The sequence below is a fragment of the Canis lupus genome, chromosome 37, assembly GCF_048164855.1.
Source record: "Canis lupus baileyi chromosome 37, mCanLup2.hap1, whole genome shotgun sequence".
Lineage (NCBI taxonomy): Eukaryota > Metazoa > Chordata > Mammalia > Carnivora > Canidae > Canis > Canis lupus.
Genome location: NC_132874.1, coordinates 4,904,544 through 4,930,321, shown reverse-complemented (window position 1 = coordinate 4,930,321; position 25,778 = coordinate 4,904,544). Strand labels below are relative to the sequence as shown.

Genomic DNA, 25,778 nt, shown 5'->3' with positions numbered 1-25,778 from the left:
ATTCCTTTAACATAAGCTCTGAAGGAAGTTGAGAATACAAGAAGTAGAAATAGTGATAACTATTGGAAACTAGAAAACATATTAATGTGCACTAAATATCCAAGCATGTGAAAAAGTCTAATTCATATTCTAAAAGCCTCAAAAGTCTCAGGAACCTAGAAGACTTTATTCTGTCCCACTATTCTAGAGCCCGACACTTACCTTCTAGTCAGGAAACTAAGAATCCTCTTTAAGGAAACCAATCATCCTTTAGAAAAGATCTAAAGATTCTGACCTTAGGTCCAACAAAGAGCCTAACATGTTACCATATAGTAAAGCTCAGTTTGACAGCCCTCTATGTCCACAAAACCTCTAATTAGGCTTTTAGACACACACATACATACACACACACACACACACACACCCCTTAATCATGAGCTTCAAAACTGAGAATTTCCAAACTCTTGAAGAAAGCTTATGTATAACACAGAGACTCAAACAAGAAAATAGAAGGAAAAAAATGGTTTGTAGAGAGAAGACAAATACAAAAAGGAAAATATTCAAAATCCATTATTTATATCATTAGAGAAGTAAAAGAAAAATTTCATTTATGGAAGAAGAATGGAATAAAGTGAAACAGGAATGAGTTAAACAAAGACCTTCAGCAATTCAAATATATCAGTGGTTATTTTCAAAATACCCTTCAATTACAGAAAGTTTGGAGAGTAGGATTGAGAAATTCTTCCCAAAACAGAGTAAAAAGGGGAGAAAAAAAGACAAGATTAAGAAAACTGGGATTACTAGTCTAGAAAGTCAAATATCTGAACAATAATAAATCCCTCAGAGAGAACAACAGGAAAAAAATAAAGAGGAAAAATAATTCAAGAGTTTATTTTTTTCACCAATAGCCCATTATTGTGAAACTTCATAGTGCCAGGAATCAAGGGAATAGATTCCATAAAGTTTTAAAGAAGTCACAGACTAATGATCAAGGATCAGAATAATGATTTTACTAGCACTACTGAAAGCAAGAAAACCCTACCAAAACTAAGGAGTAAACCAACAGTAGTATAAAGTGGAAAAATAACAAAAAGAGAGAATCCAAATAAGAAAAAAAAGGGGGGGGGGAGAATATAGCAAGACCAGTAATGATGGGGGGGGGGGGGCATGTAGAATAAGCATTGTGTAGCAGGTATAGAAGACAGCCAGGTGAACTGGAGCAGTATGACCCACAAGATAGACACCATGGTGTCCTCTGCATACTGTATAATCTTTGTGACCTAACAATATAACTCCAGAATGGGAATGGCCAATATACAGGCATAAACCAATAAAGAGGATGATATGAAAGTCATTAATTAAGGATACCAACACAGAGTTATAGTGAAGGATGACAGCAAAAGAAATCTCAAGATGAAACTCTGAAGTAGTCCTGGAGAGAAACCAGCCCACATTAGAAGGATCATTGATGTTTCCAGAAAAGAAATTTTCATTAAAAATGGAAAGCATATAGTTCAGCTGATATGATTAATACTATGGGAAATTTTAGTGATAGGCTAATCTATGAGAGAATACACAGTAACATTTAATCTTGGAAGACCAGGGTTTGGTGTCTATCAAGGCATTTATGTATTAGTCATCATTCCAAGTGTAGAAAGGCAATAGGCAAACTTTCTCAAATAAGAAAAACCTCAGAGAAAATAGCATATAGAAGCCCTTTGCAGACAGTTGGGAAAGGAAAGGTGATGAAATCCATCCAAACAATTGTTAAGTCAGAAATAAAGGCCACAGGAATCAAGAACTGGGAGGAGGGGGGTGGCTGTCATGGTGGGGAAACATTAATCCTTCTAACTATAGAATACGCACTAAACAATTATAAGAATTATGATTATAGAATATAATGTCAATTTTACAAATACAAATAGAAAAGTAATTTTAAAATACTTAGTGTGAAAGTACTGATGTCTTATCCTTTAATTTCCTTTTATTTCTACTAATTGAAATAATGAAGTTTAGAAAGTAACATGGCTTCAATTTCTCCTTATTTTTCATGATCATTTACCTTGAGAATTCATAGAAATAGTATTTCTCGCAGAAAAAGAACATGGGGAAAATGTTTATTTGGAATTTGGAGACTGCAGTCCTTTTATTATAACTCATGTTTCTTCTGATTAATGCAAGTGAACCAATATATAGCACCTTTATTTCTTTTAAAGCATATGTAGTATCATTTCTTTTTATAAAGTTATTTCTATTTATCCATTCCTCTCTTTGGGTAGCAAAACTGCGTCTGGAATCATGTGTTAATAGTGGTTACTTCTATAAATTTGGGGAAATGTATTGTTTCTTCGTGTTTTTATATATTGGCCAATAAAGGGATCATGGATCATTGTCATAAAAAGTTAACAAAAGTTAGTTTCATTTTAAAATCTCTGCATACATAGTATAGGGTAAAAAGTAAACTCCTAAAACTTACAGCAGAAAACTCAAATACTCCATTCTTGGAAAACTAATACATGTTATGTGGTATGAACAACACAAAATTTCAATGAAACTGATCACTTTGGAAAATAAGTCCTTGTAATGAGATAGGACTTGAGAACAAGTATACAGCACTGGGTGGAATATTAGTTTTTCTCTGAGCATGCTTCTCTGGGATATGTAGAGTGTCCACCCTGAGTTATGTTTTGAAATATTCAGAGTTTGATAGAAATTAATTTAATGGATTCCCACTGGCATCAGGAGCTGTCAACACAAAACCTATTCGCTAGTGAGGGAGAATATTTTTGACCTTCTCTCTAGAGAATGAAGTGTTTCTAGAATGGTAAAAGGGCACCTATTCTTAGAGATACCCTGTCAAATAGTCTTCCTCTGACAGTGCAGATGATATGTGAAATTCAACAAAGTTTCTCAAGACCACATTCTGGGCAAGAGTGTCCATACAGTGAGGTCATATCAGCCGCATACATAAGAGACACTGTTCTTCATTTCCATATGTTCTTTCAGGAGGAGAGATAAAGTTGGCCAACAAACCACTGAAATCCCTACGTGTCATTAATTTGAAGCAAATTCCACTTGAGTTAATAAGTAATGGAAGAGGTTAAACAAAATTACATATCTCTAAGCAGAAATGCATAGGTGTTTCTGATAAGGCATTGTTTCCAGTTAACAATGCATTATTTATATAGTTGAGATATTGCATCTTAGCTTATATGCCTTGCCCGGAGTCTGTTATATAGGTTGGGCGTTGGTACTCCCTTTCCTCCCTGTATTATCTATCACATTTCTCAGATGGCAATTATTCCATTCTCCCAACATAGAATTAACTTCTGTTGCTTATCTAGCTCCACCATTTTTAAAATTGAGATGTAATTAACAAATAACATTGTGCAAGTTTCAGGTGTACCATGTGTTGATTTGATACACATACATATTGCAATATAATTACCACTGTACAGTTAGCTAACACTTCTATCACCTCACTTAATTGTCTTTTAGTTTTGGTGGTGAGAACAATTAAGATCTAGTCTCTTAGCAACTTCACAGTTATAATACAGTATTGTTAATTATAATCACTCTGCTGTACATCAGATCTCCAGAACCTATTTACTTACTAGCTTCAGCCCCTGGTAACCTCTACTCCCTATTTCTAAGGGTTGATTTTTTAGATTCCACATAGAAGTAATATTATATAGTATTTGTCTTTCCTAGTCTGATTTATCTCACTTAGCATAATGTCCTGGAGATCCACCCACATTGTTGCAAATGGCAGTGTTTCCTTCTTGCTTATGGCTGAACAAAATTCCGTTGTGTGTGTATGCACACTCATGAGTTTCTGGACACATATTTCCATATGTTGGCTATTGTGAATAATGCCGTAATAAATTGGGGGGGGGGGTGCAATATTCTTTTTTTATTTCCTTTAGATATATACACAGAAGTTGGATTACTGGATCATATAGTAGTTGTATTTTGAATATTTTGAGGAAACTCCATACTCTTATCCATAGGGACTGTACCTGTTCATATTTAAACTAACAATGCACAAGGGCCACCTTTTCTCCACATCCTCCCCAACACTTGCATCTCCTGTCCTCTTGATGACAGCCATTCTGACAGGGATGAGGTGATATCTCACTGTGGCTTTGATTTGCATTTCCCTGGTTAGTGATGTTGAGAATAATTTCATGTGTGCTAGCTTAGTTATCCAAAGAATTATAAACTTCTGGTGCTGAAGTCATTTCTGACAGAGAGTGCAATGAGAGGCACAGAGTAGATGTTAAATACATATTGATTGATTGTTTCAGCACAATATTACCAAAAAAAAACAAAAAAAAGTACTAGGCCAGAAAAGAGGAAAATAAGATTGATTTTTTTTTTCTTCTGGATCATCACCAAGAATCAGAGAGCTTGTGCAGTCACTACCTTTCTGGGCTTCAATGTTCTCATTGATAAAAATAAAGCAAATCTAAATTTTTAAAAGAGGTACATAGCAAGTCACCTATGAGAACCATATGGATGATAGCTCATATATGAAGGGTAGATAACAGAGAGAAGTCCTTTTCTTTCTATTTTGTCTAAATTTAAACCTATGCCTTTCTTTTTTACAATAAAAAAAGGTAAACAGTCTTTACCTACTTAATAAAAAAGGAAAACGTACCCCTCCAGGTCAACTCTTTCTCATCAAGTACAGCTGAGTGTAAAAAATTTAACATATGTCAAAACACATCTTGGAGACTATCCAGAGCAGTCTGTAAAAATCTGTGAGCTTCAGGCTCCAGGCAGCAGCTTCTAACATCGTATGTTCTAGCTATGTGTATCTCATGCATTTTTTAAAGCTCTGCTTTACATGCAGGTTTATCAATAAAAATGCCACCAGAAAACAGCTTTGAAATTTTAATCTCTTCCTGAAATAAAAGGTTTCCTCAAGGCAGGCCTGGAACTGGTTGTGTCTGAACACCATCCACTTTCATCATACAAGAAATTTTCTTAACAGCTGCTAAATCCTAATTTTGCAAAAGTTAAAAAAAAATGTGACTCTGTATCTCTCATCATCAAAAGCAGCATAATTTGGGCCTTTATTGTGTCAGTCATGAATTGTCTCCCCTGTAAGCTCACAATGTCATAATATTCTTTTAGATTAATGAGGATCCCTACAATTACAGAGTAGAAACCGTCACGGTGCATGGTAGACCTGTCTAATAGCAGAAATTAATGTGAATGCTAATGCATTAGCCAAGAATTACAAGAAGAATTACTACTGCCACCAAATCTAAAGGGCCTACAGTAGAAAGATGGACAGCTTTGCCATCTCTCAAAGTGATTCTGGGTAGAAGGTGAACTACTGGGGGTCTTTTTATTCCTTTTTTTACATATTGCGGGGAATATCCCCACTGCCTTGGAAATTAGCAAAGATTTTTTTTTAAAGGCTTTTATGCCCTAAGGAATGCAATGGCTTTACTAACTAGCTTGCACAAACAGAACTGAAACATATGTGTAATTCTTGTGCATAAACTCAACACGGTTGAGTTGGTTTCCTCAACTCTCAAATCTGGGTTACTGTGCTCTTTGGCACATACCATATATATATTAACAGAGTGCTGGAATAGGAAACTTTGTTCTGGGCTCCCCCTACTCCAATTATTTCTATTCTGCCTTCAGGTAAGGTTATATTTTATTTTATTTTATTTTATTTTATTATTTTATTTTATTTTATAAAGGTATTTATTTATTTATTTATTTATTTATTTATTATTTATTTATTTATTTAGAAAGAGAGCACAAAGGGGGTGGAGGCAGATGGAGAGGGACAAGTAGACTCCCCACCAAGCGCAGAACCCTGAGATCATGACCTGAGCAGAAATCAAGGGTCAGATAGATGCTTAACAGAGTGAGCCACATAGGTGCTCCAAGGTTAAGTTTTAAAAGTATGATCTCACTTACATGGGGAATCTAAAAATGTCACACTCATAAAAGCAGAAAGTAGAATGGTGGGCTTGATGCGCTGGGAGTAGGAGAAATGCAGAGTCAAAGGATACAAGATGTCAGTTACACAGGAGGACTAAACGCCATGTATGGCCTGATGACTATAGTTGATTTTGCTAATATAGTAGGTCATAGGTGTCTGGACACACACACACACACACACACACACACAATGGTAACAATGTGAAGTGATGGATGTGTTAATTAGCTTGATTGCAGTAATCATTTCACAATGGATATGTATATTAAATCATCAGGTCACACACCTTAAACATGTACAGTATTTGATCACTTATACCTCAATAAAGCTGGAAAACATAAATTTAAAAATTTTTTTGAAGTTTCGCTCCCGTCTTTTTACTCAGGTGGACAAGAGTCACGTTGCCCCGCTCCATGAGTTATCTTTGGAGCCTCACTTATCCCGGGACCAGGACCCGGTGCTTGAGATGTCTAAGGCATTTCCTTCTCTCTTCTGTGCCTTCGCACATGTTATTCTGATATCTGAAAGCTGCTCTCCAGTCTTGCAAAGCCCCCACCCCCCATGTCCTTGTTTTCTGTGACTGTCACTGACTCCACTTTCCTGCTAGGTGCCCATTCTCAAAGCATTCATTATATGGAATTAATGTGATGGTTGTTTGCTAACTTTTCCTTATAGAACTGCCCTGTCCAATGCATGGTCTGAATTTTAAATTAACTCAAGGGAAATCCATTGTAAAGTTCAGTTTCTTATTTGCACCAGCCACATTTTAAATACTCAAGAGCCACATGTGGCTAACGGCTACTGAATTGGGCAGTGCACAGACAACAACTCCATCATCATAGAATGTTCTATTAGACAATGACACCTGAGAATGTGCGAGTGGGGACCATTCTGTCTCTTACAGTCCAAACAGAAAAATAGAAAATCTATAGCAGGTTGAATGGTAGCCCCAAAGAGATATGTCCAAGTCCTAACTCCCAGAACCTTTGAATGTGAACTTATTTGGAAATAAGGTCTTTGCAAATATAATTAACTTGATCTCAAGATGAAATGATCCTGGATTGGAGATAAATCCTTAATCCAATGACTAAAGTCCTTCTAAGAGAAAGGAGAGGGTTCATTGGGACAGAGAAACCCAGAAAAGAATGTCATGTGAAGTTGGCGGCAGAGATTGGACTGATCCATCTATGAGCTGAGGAACACCAAGGATCGCAGACACCAGCAGAAGCTAAGAGAGAGGCATGGAACAGATCATCCCTAGGAGCCTCCAGGAAGAACCCACCCTGCTTATATTTTGATTTTGGGCTTGTGACATTCTGAACAGTGAGAAAATAAATGTTTTAAACCACCCCGTTTGTGGCAGTTCATTAAAACAGAGGCCCCAGAAAACAAATGTATCCACCCCCTTCCAAACAAAGGAATATTTTAAGGACACTGTGGTTGCAATGGAGAGAAGGGGCTATAGAGAATCAACTACACAGATCATGAATTTTCTGAGAGTGAATCGGGACCCGTAAGGCAAATATTGCTTAGATGTCCCAGGAAGTCACAACCACACCAGACTGAAGAGATGAAGGCTACAGAAAGTTAATGAGAAGTTTCTGGAGCCCAGGGGCTCAGGACATACCTGTCTCAAGTAGGGACACTGCAAGCCTGAAGCCAAGGAGGAGATGCACCTACCTTGTTAAAATATGACAAGCTTTAGGAAAACTTACATAGTTACATATTATTTCTGCAGACTTCATGTAGAATAAATTATTGTAATGAAAGTTTACAAATATATTTCTTATTCCTTTGCTCCTCTTTCTTAATTCCTCAGTAATTAAGAATCAAATATCTTTGTCTTTCCTGATTTCTCCAGGCACTTCCTCAAGTTTAGATCTGAGTGCGTTTCCCGCCACCTTAGGACATTCAGAGTGTGGCATTCAGAGCTGGGTATACTTCTGATTTTCTTTTTTAAAAATTACTCTAAAAATTTTTTTTTAAAAAAATGTTTACCCTACATACTCAGTCCCCAGTCAGTTCTTCTGTAACCCAGCTGATTTCATGGCTTGAAAATTTGTATCTTTTGACACATCATTGTCCTTCTGATCCCCAGATGGTCTCTCAGCCTGGTATCAAATCACCTCACCTTTTCTACCACCCTGGTCTCTTCCAGTTTCCTTTATATTATCATTTTAGCACATGAAAAATACTTTTCATGCTTCTCTGGCAGTGTTCTTTGCTTCTGTTCTGAAATACTCTCCTCATTCCTGACCTCCTCTTGCAACTTTAAATTCCCCAAAGCTATTTCCATATAAAATGGCTTCTGTGGGGATCCTTGGGTGGCTCAGAGGTTTAGAACCTGCCTTTGGCCCAGGGCGCGATCCTGGAGTCCCAGGATCGAGTCCCACGTCGGGCTCCCGGATGGAGCCTGCTTCTCCCTCTGCCTGTATCTCTGCCTCTCTCTCTCTCTCTCTCTCTCTGTCTATCATGAATAATAAATAAATAAATAAAATTTAAAAAAAATAATAAAATGGCTTCTGTGATGAGACTGGGTCTTACTTAGATAAGCATGTGTTTGAGGGAAAGAATATTTTTCTTTCAACCTTCTATCAATCTATCTTAATTGTTTAACTTAGAGAATCATCTGTATGTGTAGGTAAATTCTAAACTCATGGGATATTGTAGGATACACAAATTATTTCAACAGCGGTGAAGAATATGTGGTCTAGGGATAAACTGTGGTTTTGAATCCAGTTCTGAACTTGACTAACTGTAGAATCATGGAGAGCTTGTTAAGCTCTCTGTGGCCTAGTTTTCTCTGCTCTGTGTATGGATAATGAAAGTGCCTAATACATAGTTTTCTTAAATTCAATTACATAACAGGGTTGACCCTTGAACATAGAACCCTCTGAACTGCATGGGTCCACTGATGCATGAGTTTTTTATAGCACAGCACTGGGAGTATATTTTCTCTTCCTTATGGTTTTCTCAATAACATTTTCTTTTCTCCAGCTTGCTTTATTGTAAAAGGACATTATATAATACATATAACACACAGAATGTGGTTTAACAAATGTTTAGGTTATTGCTAAGGCTGATGGTCAACAGTAGGCTCTTAATACACAAGTTGTTGGAGAGTCACAGGCTATACCCAAATGTCTGGCTAGCCCTGTGTTATTCGAGAGTCCGTTGTATTTGCAAAATACAATATAGTAAGTGCTTCACTCGTACCTCTGGGACATTTCTTCTCATGACTGTTGTTACTTTGGGAATTAAGACAAGAACCGTGGGCACTGATGAAGAGAGGTAGGTTGTATGAACTCCATCAGGGCTACAGTTTGAAAGATGCAAAAGCCATTTGAAAGGGGTAAAGGGATATGTACTCAGAATATTTTGGTTCTGAGACACAGACCTCAAAGAGGCTTGGGATGTTTAATCTGATCATGTGTAAGGCTCTGCACCAGGCTTTTGTTTGTTTTATACATTATCACGTGCAATCCTCATTGCCATGAGCTAGATTTTCAAACCTTCATTTCACACATGAAGAGAATAGAGTTCAGAAAAAAAAAGATATAGCACAATGAAAACACGTGGATTTGGGATCCAGTCTTAATCTCAGCTCCGCTATTTATCAGTCATGTGATGTTTTGAAAGTCACATCACCTTTCAAAACCACCCACATTTTATGTGTAATACAGTGATATTACTACTGATACCACAGAGTTTTGTAAGGATTCAAGATGCTTGCATAGGCCTTTGAAAAGTGCTCATGCATGATAGGTTCTCAATGGTAGTTATTTTTGTTATTGTATTGTTTTAACCATTAATATGTAACCTGGTTTATCTGGTGTCCTAGCTAAGGAGAGATCACCTAATTACAGCTGCCATAAAATTTTGAACTTCTCCTTCATAGGATCTTACTTGTTTCTTCCTTGCCAAGAAACAAGCTCCATGAGAGCAGGAACCATATTTATCTTGTCCCGTCTGCCCATCTGATGGGCTGAGTTTCAGAGAAGTGTTCTGGGCAAAGAGAAAATCAAATGCGGTGTGGCCACAGAATGAGCCAAGCATGGAGCAAGCACTCGTGGCAAGCATCGGTGGCTTTGGGAATTGCCATGCATCGTCTACCATGAGCAAAATGCAGAGATTTCAGAGGCAGGAACTGCCCATAAATGTCAGGGAAAGTGGGCTAAGAGATCCATCTGGAAGTGTCACTGTATATTCTAAGACAATTTTTAGAATTGTTTACAGTTTTTGATTTCTTCCATCTCTCCTCTCCGTGTGTAGGTCTAGCTCAATAGTTTATAACTCTCACATCATGTTTCTACTCTCAGGGAGGTCTTCTGTTCCCTTAGGTATAATTAGCAATCCCACACAGGAAATATCTGCAACATAACACATGCCATATCATATGTTTGTGTCTGTAGAGAGCTGACAGAGAGAGAACTAAAATTTAGAGTAGATCATATCCAAGCAGACTCTGCTTTTACTACCTAAATAAAGGTTTAGTGATTTCAACCTAGGATTCAGTAGCTTCCAAGTCTACAAGGGAAAAGAAGTGAACTCCTAATAATCAGAGGAACATAGACCCCCGCTTACCTTGGATAGTTCTAGCTTTCCTGAGATAGTATCAGTTTACACCCATTATTCTAGAGTAATTATTAATGGTCCCTCTTTTTACTTTTGTACATATCCCAGTTAGGATAATAAAATTCATAGTTTCCCTGTTTATGAGGAAATTTATAATCAGGTTCTTCTGAATCCATCCTAATTTACCACCTGTGTACCCTGATATATGACCCTGTGATTATCCCATTTCTGATGTCTTTCCCACACTACAATAGCTTATTGGTCTCCTCTTTGACTGCCCTCTTCCCTTTCAGCGTTTGTCATCAATCTTTATCCTATTTCCTTTGCCACATCATCCCTAGGATGTACTCCATTGACTGTCCTTGACAGTGCGTTGTTAGAACACTTTTCATTGGCACCATACAATTTGCTTTGGTTACATATGTTTGGCAATTAACCTCTGATTGTCTCCCCAGACAGTTTGCAAATCTATCAACAACTGAGAATTATTTGTACATTTGGGTCCCATTTCTTTCCTCTTATTTTTTTTTTCCTTACAGAGTACTGGTTCCTGAAGAAGCATAAGATAAGGAATCAGAATTTGAAAAGCACTTGAGATTATGTAGTCTAGGTCCTTCAACTGAAACATGAGGAAGTGCATTCATGGGTGTTGAGACATAAGTTTAAAGTCTTAGAAGTCATCAGAGAAAAAGTCGGGCTTAGAATACTGTTCTCCCAATATTCAGTCCAGTATTTTTTCCATGTTACAATTCTGTCCTCTTGAGTGTTCTTTAACTGACTTCATTATCTTATACATTGTTTTTTTTAAGATGAAAGTATGTTTGTCATTTTGTCTCTCAGAAGGAGACTCAGTGCATCAATTCTAGAGCAAATGGGACAATCAGGCTGGCTTCACAAGTAAACAAACAAACAAAAAAAATACACTGTGTGAGGTCAATAGTGCCATCTGCCTCCACATAGTCTAAGCACATTCTCAATGGCTTCCTGGCACTGCACTTAGATACTACAATTTAGAGATACATTCTTTTCTTTTTTTTTTTTTTTTTAGAGATGCATTCTTTTGATACAAGATCTACTCTTCAACTAAAATGCCCATGGGAATGATAGCTAATTAAATCTAACTCTGCATTTGTATGTGGCAATTTTGATTTATTAAATTCTTTACTGAAACTTTGAAAGACTGGAGAAAGAAGAAAGCAAAATAACATTAGAGCTCTGTGAGAATAGGAAAAGGAGGCTTCCCTAAGGAATCAAAGGGCACCAGATGAGGGGGATGTGGACACATACATACCAACTCAAGAAATTTATAACTGAGTCCAACTCTAAGGATAATGATCTGGGGTATTTTAAGAGAAACTATCTTTTTTTCTGCACTGATTTCTAGGGTGAGCATTTTTTTCTCTTGTTAGAATGGGTTTTCTTATTTTTATCACTCTCTTCCTAAAAAGGGAAAAATGCATTGAGTTGAACTATATTTTAGACCAATTTAGAGTTAGCAAAGGGATGATCCAATAACTAAATGCCTGAGGTTAAGTAAATAAACATTTCACACTTCCATATTTAGAAAGCCCTGCAAACCAAATGACTTGGGAAAAATTAATAAACTTTGGGAACAGCAGATTTCTGAAATGTTTAATAAACCATGAAAGACTACACAAAGCCACAGAATTAGGATATGGAAAAAAATGAGAAGAGAGGGGACTTAAGTAATAGACAACATTTGTTAGTAGTCTTCTTTTATGGAATGTTATTGGGACTTTATATCATTTTTCTCTTCTCTGTGTTTGTTCAGTTGATATGGATCTCCTTTTGGGGTTAGTCAAGACATTGCTGGTTTCCTACTCAACACCTTTTCCTTACTAATAGAACCCAAACTTTGTTCAAATATTTGAGAATGAGGAAGGTACTGTGTTCAAGAAATGTAAGCTCAGCTTTAAGAGGTGAACATATTGCACCTAATTCAGCCATGTGAGTCCTGCTCTCCCTTGGCCATTATGGGTTGGAAGTGGGGATATTGCTGGATTTTTTCCCAATGCAACCTGAGGGTACAGTTGACTCTTGAACAACATGGGAGTTAGAGGTGCTGACCCTCTCTACCCCAAGCAGTCAAAAAACTCCCTGTATAAATTTGGACTCCTCAAAAACTCTACTACCAATATCTTACTATTGACCTCAAACCTTACTAATAACATAATCAATTAATGCATACATTTATGTTATATATTATATATGTTTTATAAACTATTATTACAATAAAGTAAGCTACAGAAAAGACAATTCCATTAAGAAAATCCTAAGGAAAAGAAAATACATTTACAGTATGGTACTGCATTTACATATTTTTAAAAATCCACATATGAATGGACCTGCACAATGTACACCCATGTTATTCAAAGGTCAACTGTATATGTCCTGAAGGTGCTCCAGGAAAGATTTTCTTCCCTAATCAAGAGAAAAGTACGAGAAGAAGTCCCCACTTCCTGCCTGCCTATGGACCTTGACATGTAATAATATAATGCTTGGTGCTATGGCAATTGACTTGTCATTGTGAGGCCCGAGAGCCAAGAGAACAGCAATCAGAATTGTTCCTCAAGAATTTTGAATTGGGATAAAGTAACTGTAGCTCAACCTAGCTACAGCCTAGCCTAGTCTTTGGTTTAAAAAATAAATAAAGTGTATCTTGGAACTGATGATAACATTAAGCAAATGTCACTTTGCATAAAATCTTTAGTGGTTTCCTATCTCATCAGGAGTAAAAAATCAAGAGTTTCACCATGGCCTGCAAGACCCATGACCTGGTTCCAGTTACCAGTCTAACCTCAGGTCCTATTTGCTTTTTTCTTGCTCATATTGGTTCAATCATACAGAATTCCTTGCAGTCCCAGAGAGTAAGCTTCAATGCCTCTGTATTTGCTATGACAGATACTTGGATGACTTGCTTCCTCTGTTACTACAGTAGAAACCTTTCCCTTAATCATCATAAATGCACACATATACACACAAATACATATTGCTTTGTTTTCTGTTCTTCCTATATTTTTCTTTATAGAACTCATCATAAATTTACATCACATATGCATATATATTTATTTTTTTTCTCCTCCAGAGTCACCAGAGCCCACTCCACCCACTGAGGACTCCTCTGACCAACTATAAGCAGGTCAGTAAAAATTCTCTCCCTTTCCTCACCCCCCACCCCCCTTCTTTCTGCTCTTCGGATCTAAGGAGTAAGGGGGAGAGAAAGAAACCTTAGATTGATGAAATTTGAGCCTCTATGAAGAATTATGAAATTCTACTTTTGATTCATTTTGTGACTAATCTCTGGATCAAAGAATCAACTACAAAGAAAATCTAAGGAAATTTAATTCGTGTTTTGAATGTTAACCTGAAGCCATATACTCAACTACTTCTCCCTAGCACATGGAAGGAAGCCCTTGTGAATCACCACTTAAGCTGCTGTGTCTCTCTATGGCTCAGTGTGGAACCCAGAATCCCAAATGAGGATAATATTCATCGATCACCCTTGTTACAAGGCCACACATTTAAATCTTCAGTGTTATAAAGAAAATTCGACAAACAAGTTACTCAGATTTTACTCCTACTGTAGTACATTCTTTTGGCATTTACTCTCATCTGATTGTGTTCCTTCAAAATTTGTATGTTGGAAACCTAATGCCCAAGTGATGGTATTAGGAGGTGATTAGGATCTCCTTTGGGAGATGGATTGCGTCACAGGTGAGGAGCCCATATCTTTTAAAAGAGGCTCCCGAGAGATCCAAACTCCACCTAAGTCCCTTCCACATGTGAGGATATGAGAAGTGTTTGATCAGAAAAGAGCCCCCATCCAACCATGCTGATACCCTGATCTCATACTTCTAGCTAGAACTGTGAGAAATATATTTCTGTTGTTTAAAAGCCCCCTCGTCTGGGTATTTGAACTAAGATGGCACTCTTTAAAACTCACACAAGAGCTCTTATGGACTGGCTTGGTAGAGGCAAGCGAAAAATCCTGGGCTCAATCACCTTAAAATGACCACTACCCTCTAAATCTGATACTCTTAAAATTGAACCAAGCCTAATTAACTTGACTTTATCTTCTCTAAGGTTTCTTTGACCCATACATAAGAAGAGCTCTGGCTCTAGCTAATCAATCTCGTTTCCAAGGATGGTCTCTATAGTTCAGAATGTTAACAGCAGTGACTCTCAAGTATGGCCCCTTCTTGAGAAGGATCTACCACAGTCTTTGAACCCCAATTGTTTGCTAGGAAAATATTAAGAATATTTAGAAGTTATTTTGGCTGGTTACAGTCAACGATGTTCCCCAAAGGGGAAATTCACCTCAGAAAATTTAATCAGCATATTCAAGAAACCTGTGCTTTGGGCTAGAAGTCTCCGATTAACCAAAGAACTCAAGCTTTTGGGATTTTTAAAGATAGCATAAATGTCTATCTTTTTTTTTTTTGAAGATTTATTCACTTGTTTTAAAGAAAGAGTGGAAGAGAGAGAGCATGGGGGGAGGGGCAGAGGCAGAGTGAGAGAAAGATTCAAATCCTAAATAGGCTCCACACTTGGTACAGAGCCCCACACAGGGCTCCATCTTATGAGGCTGACATCATAACTTAAGCCTAAATCAAAAGTTGGATGCTTAACCAACTGAGCCACCCAGGTGTCCCAAATAGCTGTCTTGTTTTAATCCATGTCTCTCCAACATACTTGACCACAAAAACTTTCCCTCTCACGCATGGGAAATATTGAGGTAGTCCACTTCTTTGCTTCTATAGGGACACTAAGGCTGATTTCTTTTTTCTTTGACAACTAAGGAGAATGACTAAAGAGTCATAATTTGTGGATTTTGATAATTATACAATTAGCTATACATCTTAAAGTTTTAAAGAAAAATGAGCAGAATTCATACTCATCTCCAGGCATGTTGTGAAAGTTGCTTTTAAAAAAAAAACAACTAAAATTAATTTGTACTTTAAGAGATTGCTCATTCTATTAAAATTAAATTATTAAATTAATTTATTAGGGTAATAATTTCATTCCGATTAACCAACATTGTTCTTTTTATGTCTCAGCATTCAGCCACAGGATACGTAAAGAGATCTATTAATATGTGTACAAAACAGTGCCTTTAGGATGAAAAAATGCATAAGGAAAGTGAAGTATATTTATAGATCTCCAAGGAAAGATTGCCATAATGGAAGAAAAAGTCAGAGACAAGTATTATTCATAAAGCAAAGAACATTCTATAGTCATTTTATCACTGCTTATTTCAACGACAGTCAATGAGACAAGTAATAATTGGGCATTGATGATTTTTCTCCAGTATAGCCTGGCAGAAAGTTAAGTTGTCTCCTTCTGAAATTACCTGTCTTCACACAAGTTTAGTTCCTTGATTCTTCTCCGTGAGGGTTCAGAAACAATATTTCAGAAAACTCCATGTATATCCCTGGAGCCACTTTCATTGAAACTTTGCACACTTGAATGCTACTGACTTATCTAATCTTGTAAAGTAGAGCAGATAGATAAACTCCAGAGGGACGTGATAGATGTTGTTCATTACACCTAGGTAGACCTGGGCAAAAATCATTGATTTTGAAATGCCAAGACTTTTTTTTTTTCTGGTACCTCAAGGAAGTCTTCCAGAACCAATAGAAAAGTTATAGGCAGAAATATAAGTGAAGGATATCCACCCATTTCTATGAGTAGGCTCAGGATCAAATTTTCAACTCATCTTTAACAATTAGGTAGAAAAAAAAAAACAATTAGATAGGAATTCCTGGCATTCGTTTTGATTGTCAGGTTTATTATTTTATTTTATAATCCTTTTGCCTTTACATAAGTCTCTTTACTTATGCTGTTCTATCATATTATATGAGCATTCTTATAAAGCTACTCATATCTTTTTTTAATATGATTAAGGAAATAAGTACTCTTATTCACCCAAGACTTTGCTCTATTTTGATTGTTCTATATGCAAATAAAAATCTTTGTCTGACAAATATTTTAATGAATATTTTACTTACTGATTATTAAGTACTCAAAAGTTATACTTTGTAATGAAAAATTAAAAGGAATCATCCTGTTTTAAATGGCTTATATTGTTTCTTAGGAAAATAAGATTTTTATACATTTCTATGTATTCTCTCTCTCTCTCTCTATATATATATATATACTCAGCTCAACATGCATTTATTATAGATTTCTGTAATAGGCAACAGGGAGAAATAAACATTGACTAAGCTCCTGTTGTACATCAGGTACTTGGCATGTTTATTTCACTTACAATTCAAAACAACCCTTGGTGGTATGTAACATGGTTTCCATTTTACAAATTAGGAAACAGAACCAGAGAAGTTAAATAATTTTCCAAAATCACTTAGTTCATTTCCTAGTTATAAAAATCCTGGATGGAAACTTAAGTGTATAAACTCTACAGCTTACATTCTTTCCCTTAATAGTCACTTATAGTGACATGAGGTATCCTCTCAGTAGGTATGATATTACTTTGTACAATGATTCACAGAAAACAATCAGTGTAGTCTGACATAGTAGGGACTGACTTCAAGAGGTAGGATTTGATTTAAAGGATGGATAGGAAGAAAAAAAGTCAAGAGGACTCCAAGTAAGTTGATCTGCACAGGGAGACACAGAGAAATGGGAATGAGTGTAGCACATTTGGTGATCAGTGAGATGTCCATTTTTGTGGACTGGTAGATTCCTTTTTCATCAATATAATGGGGACCTATGATTCTAGAATTATTTTAACTATGTTAATGCACCATCAGTTATAATGATAGGGATGAGCAAAACCAAAAATGATGATAATAGTAATAAATTGCAATATACTCTTTGCCAATCTTCACACCAATGGTAAAAGATTGTACTAACACAGTATTTTACAGTTGAGGAAACTAAGGGTCACAAATTAACATCTAAACCAGGATCAAAATAAATAAATAAATAAATAAATAAAAAATAAACCAGGATCACACAAAGAGCAAGCCCCTATGCTTACCTGCCATATACTGCCACACTGTGGGTTGACTTTTGGGAGCTCTATCAAAGGTACGGAGCCAGACACAAGTGAGATTCTCCTTGTCAAATCATGCTAGAGTTTACAGATTTACTAACTAATACTAATTAAGAAAATTTTAGAGACCTTTGGCAATGACATACAATGTAACCTCTTTTATAAGAAAGAAAAGGCCCAAAGAGTTTAATTGTCCATGTCATATAGACCGGGCCATGAACATAGTATTAACTGCAGGGTTTCCAACCTAACATCATTTCCATTGTTTTTATTCTGACTCAAAATGCTGTTTTAGAAATATTTCTCATGTTCCCTCTCTCACTCTCTCTCTCTCTATTTTGCCAGTTTTTCAGTCTAAAATTACAGAGTACAACAGTGTTGTAAGGCTCCCTTTGTCAAAATCACCTTTACATTCCAACAGAGATGTTTGCCTCTCTCCATTCAATTAATAATAGTGTTTATGATTATCTGTATTTATTAAATAAATCACACTAAAACCAAGATGTCTTTTCCCAGAAGAGATAAATTAAACAAGTTATAAAATTGAGATACATTTTGCTAGTTTGATGTTTAATATTTTTAATTAAAAATAGTGAGAACTGCCTAGTGAATTTGCCTCAAGTGAGAAAACTAAATTATGCTCGGATGATGTGATTAATAACATCTGGACCAGAGGAGGAAATTATAAAGGTCACAACACCTATTCCCTTTGAAGCAGAAGCCCAATTACAGAAAATATTCTTGTCCATCTTCCCCAAAAGTAGGGGTCCACACAGCTTCTTGGGAGAAAACAAAATACAAATTAACTTAAAAAAAGAAAAACATATCCCATAAGCAGATAGGTAAAACTAGTATGGGTTAACATCTGAATTTTTATTTATTTTGAAAGTAGAATGTGTTTTTTGATTTTTTTGTTTCAAGTTTTTTATTTTAATTCTAGTTAGTTAACATATAGTATAATATTGGTTCAGGAATAGAATTTAGTGATTCTTCACATACATATAACACCCAGTGCTCATCACAGCAAACACTCGATTTTTATTTATTATTAATCTTAAGGTTTTATTTATTAATTTGAGAGAGAGTATGAGTAGGGGGGAGGATCAGAGACAGAGGGAAAAGCAGACTCCCCACTGATCAAGGAGCCTGATCGCAGCTTGATCCTGGGACCCTGAGTCATGACATGAAAGCAGATGCTTAACCTACCGAGTCAGGAGATGCCCCAAACACCTGAATTTTTAAGTGGTGTTTAGGGAAAAGAACAGCAAAGCATGGAAAAGGAGAAACAGCAGAATAAAGGATAAAAGAAAGAAAAAGAAAATGTTAATTACATGTCATTTTACTCTGTGAACTCTTGACATATTTTTAGGTGGACTATATTTTCTTTGCCCTTAGGAAAGTACTTTTATGTACATGACCTTGGAATAGTTATTTATAATATCCCACTTAATTAGGACTTTATCAGTTTGGTTGACAAATTATGTGCTCGCTCTTCTTATTTTGAGTGAACTCCAGTTATGTATGAATTTAAAAGAGGTTCAGGCACTCTCCAAAGTGCACAAGGGGGGAGGACAATCAACAAGAAGGAGCATGATAACTCTTAACTCTCCACAGTTCATTTCAGACAATGTTAGCATTGAGAGGGAATACACCTATCCTTCAGTTATAAGACCAACACTTCTCTCTGACCATCATTAGTTGAAATGAAGAGTTTGTCTAGGGTGGTTGGCAATAAGTAGTCCTAACATCTCTATTTTAGGAACCAGAAAAATATCGTTAAGCTGTGGTCATTGTAATAGGTCAGGGAAGTTTTCATTATAGATGGTAGCTGTTGGGCCTTCTTGATGCTTTCTTTTTTTTTTTTCCTTAAATATTTTATTTATTCATTCATGAGAGACACAGGAGGAGAGGCACAGACATAGGCAGAGGGAGAAGCAGGCTCCCCATGGGGAGTCCCATGCAAGACCCGATCCCAGGACTGAGAGATCACAACCCGAGTCAAAGGCAGACCTCAACCACTGAGCACCCAGGCACTGCCCCTCTTGATGCTTTCTTAGGGAAGGAAAAGAAAGTTTGGGGATGTGACATGGGTTTAGGAAGGGATGAGGTAAGGGAAGAGAAAGAGTTGAGGTAAAAGAGTGGAGTAAACAAATTAAGACCGAGATTAAGAGTGGAGTAAATGATGTAGGGCCCAATCTAGAGGGTTAATGGTTTTTTTTAAGATTTTATTTATTTGACAGAGAGAGCAAGCAAGCAAGAGCAGGGGAGGGTCAAAGGGAGATGGAGAAGCAGTCTCCCCACCAAGCAAGGAGCTCGACGTGGGACTCAATCCCAGGACTCTGAGACCATGACCTCAGCTGAAGGCAGATGTCTAACCAAATGAGCTCCCCAGGTTTCCCAGAGGGGTTAACATTTTAAGCATTTACTGAATCTGCCTAACTCTAGCCCAAATGATATATCATGTTGTGAGTGAGTTACCTAGGATAAGATCTCTACCTTATATAAAAGTAGTTGTGCTCCCAGATGAGCAGAACAACAGTGAATAATGTGTAGGAAGTTTGCCAATTAAGAAGGAAAAAGCCATGAGGAGCAGTTTTTAAATTAGGATAGGTTTTTTTGTCTTTCGTTTTTTGTTTTAATTTGGGGGAAGAGAGATGTTGTCTGTAAAACATGGGCCAAAATAAGCCAACCAGCTGAGAACCAGCTAGGCAGTCCCATTTCAGGGTAGCCTTTGAGGTGCCATTTCCTTACAGATAATTACACAAATAAATGCTAACTGGAGGGAGCTTACCATTTCATTTTTTTTCTCATGCTAACCAATCCAAACAATGGGCACAGCTGGAAGGTAACTATCATAGAGGAGAGATCCCTTTACTTACTCTTTAAACACAACCACAGAAGATAGCTCAAGAAATAATAACTAGCCACCTGTTCTAGAAAATTCCTAGGTAGAAGTTAGATAGTGCCTGATTCTTCTACCTCCTGGAATATGTGAGCTACTGGCCCAGTTATATACACTAGAAAGTCAGTTAGCAGAATGGTCAGGGGCATGAGTGGGCTTCAGAGATTGAGACTTGAGTTCTAACTTCAGCCCTGCCAACTTCTGGCCACCTGATTTCAGTTAAAATAGCGTCAAGTTCTCAGATTGACTTTTCCCCATTTAGGAAGTGATTCTCGGGTTGTTGGGAATATGAATCAAGTAGAGAAAAAACCCTTAGCCCAATGCCTAACAGATAATGCACACTCAAGAAATGGCAGCTATCTGTACGAAAACTGACTTCAAATATGACGTTTCATTACATGAGACCCTTCATTCATTTTCTATTGTACTTGGAAAATACACAAAACCCTAAATACATCTCTTCATGATAGGCAGCCCCTATCTCGTCTTGACACTCTCTTTCAATGAGGCACATCTGTTTTCCTTCTGTTTCTTGCTGGTCCTTTGGTGTAACAAACTCTTACCCCACTCTCTGCACCCCCAATGCCGAGTACAGTGACTGGCAGGATGCAGGCTTCCACAAATGTATGCCACATCATGAGCCCACTGGCCCAGGTCACAGGAGTATAATACAGGGAAACACTTAGCTCTAATTTTGTGGTCCAAAAGGATTACTGCAGTCTCTGAGTGCCTGAGCATATTATGTAGACCAAGGAAAGAAAAAAAAAGACATTTTACTGAGTTTTGGACAAAGCATATTCCAGGCATCCAGTTATTAGCACTTTGGTCTCAGTCACTTCTTCATGTTTGGCATTAGATTATCATTCCAAAACCACTACAAATATGTTTGGTGTACTTTACTGTTTTTATGTACTTTACTGAATATTTTTCCTGTTCAGGAATGTAAATATGCATATGTACCTCTGTGTGTCTGTGTTTGTGGGGAGAGAGAGAGAGACAGACAGAAAGACAGACAAAGAGGAATGTGTGTATATATAAAACTCTCAAAAAGTCACAAAAATAAACAAGAAAAATGGGGTTTCATATCACATTTGTTTTTATTCTAAAGGGTATAGAATATCTCCTTTTTCTCTGAGTCAGTTCACAGCACACTGTGACTTTCTGTAAATACTTTTTATTTTTAAATACTTCTATTTAATCAGGGGAGCCTGGGTGACTCAGTGGTTGAGCGTCTGCCTTTGGCTCAGGTCATGATCCCAGGGTCTTAGGATTGAGTCCCACATTGGGCTCCCTGCAGCGAGCCTACTTCTCCCTTTGCCTATGTTTTTGCCTCTCTCTGTGTCTCATGAGTGAATAAAATCTTTAAAAAAATAAAAGTACAATACTTTTATTTAACCAGTATTAGAATCATATGACACAGAAAAAGCTATAATGCATTTTTATATAACTTCATTTCCTTTGCTTTATATAAATTGTCCATGTGGGAGGGGGGTGTTCTTATTTTCATTATTAAATGCCACATTCGTTGTTATGAAGAAAATAATTTTAAACACATTTCCAAAGCAAACCTCTCATTTCATATTTTTTTCTCTTGCTTAGTCAAACTAAATTGCACACCCAGTTGAAAAGTGTCAGGGATTCTCATTCTGTTTCATTAACAGTGATAAATCAAAAAGGAATCAAGATGCTAGTCCTTTAAAACAAAGCAGAGCCACTCCTAAGGAGTAGAACAGAGGGTCCCAGGGTGACTCCAACAATGCCCACCCACACACGTTTCCTATGGAGCAGAAATCCTGCATGCAGAGATGGCGAATAACAAGGATAGAGCAGTGGTTAGTTCTCAGAAGGGAATTAAAGCAAAGGTATTACACCATTTCAAAAGACTGTCACGGAATTAATCATTAAAGACTGTCAAAAACTCCTCCATCCATGGGGTCATTTCCAATCCTTGTTAAAACTGGGAACCAGGGATGCCTTGGTGGCTCAGCAGTTGAGCATCTGCCTTTGGCTCAGGAAGTGATCCTGGTTTGGGGATCGAGTCCCACATCCAGCTCCCTGTATGGAGCCTGCTTCTCCTTCTGCCTGTGTCTCTGCCTCTCTCTCTGTCTCTCATGAGTAAATAAATAAAATCTGAAAAAAAAAAGAGAACCAAGAGAATATTGTACCTGATATTTCCCCTACCCCATTTCAGTATAGCAAATTAATCTTTCATTGAAGCCAGTTCTTAAGAATGCTTTTGTTTTATTCTAAGGAGCAAATGACTTAGCAGCTGAAATGTTATTAAATGTTACTACCTCTACCACTACTATACTACTAGAGCACTGCCACTAATGCTGCTGCTGCTTCTATACTAATACTACAGCCACCATGTGTTGCCATGTATGCATCAGGGTGATATACACACACACAAACACACACACTTACACACAGATGTATCTGTGTGTATATAAGTAATGGTATTTTTCACTTCCACTTTCTAAAAAGGCATTTTTAAGATAATTATAATAACTAATATTAGCATAACGGTTTTCAGTATAATCATCACCTTATTTGCAGTGATGTATAAAATCACCACCGATTTTATACATCTTTTATAATAAAAGTAACAGAAGGACATGTCCAAAACCAAGACCAACATATTCTGACTCCAAGTGACTTCTCTTTTTCTGTTCTAACTGATCCTCTCTTTGAAGAGGTTGCCCTTCTGAAGCAAGGAGGAATTGGGGATGCAGCATAATACCTTCAATACCTACCTTCAAATACCCATGAAAGTACAAAGAGTCAACCTGAGAATGGTGTTTCCTGACATATTTTTGGCTCTATTCAGATAACAAGATTAATACACATAACAATAAATTAGGGACACCTAGGTGACTCAGTCACTTAAGCATCTGACTCTTGGTTTCCATTCAGGTCATGATCTCAGAGTCTTGAGATCCAGCCCCACATGGAGCTCCGCACTTTGTGGGGAGTCTACCTCCCCTCTCTCTCTGCCCTTCTCTCTTACACACTTTATTTCTCTCTCTCTTCTCTAAAAAAATAATAAATAAATCTTTAAATAATAATAATAATCCATACTTGAAGTGCAGGGACAAAAAAACTGCAAGTGAAACAAAATAAGAAGCAGAGAAATATACCCACACATTATTTGAAAACAATATATGACGGAGGTGAAATTAGAAAAAGTAGACAACAGCTGCTTGCTGCTGAGATCGTAGGTCACACAGTTAGTTGGAACAATTAAAGTTTGATCCCTACCTCACACCATAAAGAAATAGAACTATAGCTGGAGCTAAAACTTAAATGTGAAAAGCAAAGTCAATTGGCTTTTATCAGAAAATAGAATATTGTTTATATATCTGGCCAGGAAATCATTTTCTGCTTAAGACTTAAAAATTAGACACTAGGAAAAAAAAATACGCTTGACCACATTAAAAGTAAAACAACAGGTGCATTTTAAAGAGTAGGAAACACAAGCTGCCATTTGGAAGAATATATCTGCAAATACTTAATCAACAAAGGATTAGCCTTCAAATTATAAAATTATCTTCTCCAAATCTGTGATAAACAATCACTCCAAATGGAAAATCATTAAGTATAAGGAACTTCCAAGTAAGGAAATTCAAATGTCCAAAAGAAACAAAAACATGCTCAATTACATCCACAAGCAGAGAAACACTAGTTGAAATACTAAAACATAATTTAGCATCTATCAGAGAGGCAGAAATTAAAAATGTGTTGAGAAGATATAGAGAAAGAAGTCTCATACTGAGATAGTGGAAGTCAGTATTAATTAAACTTCTTGGGAGAGCAATTACAACAACAGTTGGTAAAGTTAAAGATATGAATGAGCTCTGATCCTATAATTCTCCATCTTTGTATATATCTTAAAAAAACAATATGCATCAGGAATCATGTATAAAAACATCTACAGCAGCATCATATAATAGTAAAAGTAATAGAAATAATTTCAGTACTCAGCGATAATTTGAAAATCTTGGCATACACACTAGAATGCTAAATGAAGTTAAAATGATTGAAACAGAACTGCATTATTAATATGAATATATCAAAATATAATGTTGAGGGACACCTGAGAGGCTCAGTTGGTTAAGCTTCTGCCTTCAGCTCAGGTCAGGATCTCCCAGGGTCCTGGGATTGAGCCCCGCAGCGGTCTCCCTGCTCAGCAGGGAGCCTGCATCTCCATCTGCCTGCCTCTCCCCCTGCTTGTGCTCTCTCTCTCTCTCTCTCTTTCACTCTTGCTGACAAATAAATATAATCTTAAAAAGTATATAATGTTGAGTAAGAAAAACAAACTGCACAACATACACAGTATCGTCATTTTTATAAATTTTAAAATTTGCCAAGCAGGGTTACATATTATATGTAGATACCTATTTACATACCTATTTGGAGATATTCATGACAACAGTGAATACTAAATTCAAGATGGTTATTATCTCTGTGTAGAGAAGAAGCAAATTTTTACTTGGATACGTAGGGGTCTTCAAATGCTTCTGAAACATTTTGTTTCTTAAAAGTATCAAAAGCAGGAGGGGGGGCAAGACGGTGGAAGAGTAGGGTCCCCAAGTCACCTGTCCCCACCAAATTACCTATATCACCTTCAACTCATCCTGAAAATCTACGAATTCGGCCTGAGATTTAAAGAGAGACCAGCTGGAAAGCTACAGTGAGAAGAGTTCGCGCTTCTATCAAGGTAGGAAGACGGGGAAAAAGAAATAAAGAAACAAAAGGCCTCCGAGGGGGAGGGGCCCGCGAGGAGCCGGGCTGAGGCCGGGGCGAGTGTCCCCAGGACAGGAGAGCCCCGTCCCGGAGGAGCAGGAGCTGCACCGACCTTCCCGGGGGAAAGGGGCTCTCAGGGAGGTGGAGCAGGACCCAGGAGGGCGGGGATGCCCTCGGGCTCCCGGGGACACTGACGGACACCTGCGCCCCGGGAGAGTGCGCCGAGCTCCCTAAGGGCTGCAGCGCGCACGGCGGGACCCGGAGCAGCTCGGGGGGCTCGGGGGCGGCTCCGCGGAGGGGGCTGCGGGGCAGGAGCAGTTGGGGGGGGCTCGGGGGCGGCTCCGCGGAGGGGGCTGCGGGGCGGGAGCATGAATCCAACAGCGCAGGCCCCGGAGCACAGGGCGCGGGACACAGCCCGGGATCCGGCCTCCCCCCGGGACAGGCAGAGGCCGGGAGGGCCCAGGACAGCGAGGACGCTCCTGCCCCAGCTGAGCAGATCAGCGGCCCCGCCCGGAGCCTCCAGGCCCTGCAGACGGAGAGCTCCGGAGCTACTGCGGGGGCTGACTCCAGGGCTCCAG

At 37.7% G+C, this 25,778-nt stretch overlaps 1 long non-coding RNA gene across 4 annotated transcripts in view; it reads right to left on the bottom strand.

Annotated features, from left to right (window-relative positions):
- LOC140626009 (uncharacterized) overlaps nucleotides 1–25,778 on the bottom strand; it is a 157,126-nt gene that overhangs the window by 53,208 nt on the left and 78,140 nt on the right. The window contains exon 6 of one of the 4 annotated variants that reach the window (XR_012025248.1): nucleotides 21,942–22,587. The exons of the other annotated variants lie outside the window; for them this stretch is intronic. This is a non-coding gene — a long non-coding RNA (uncharacterized lncRNA). Of the gene's footprint in view, nucleotides 1–21,941; nucleotides 22,588–25,778 lie in introns of those variants that run through there. 4 annotated transcript variants of the gene reach the window in all.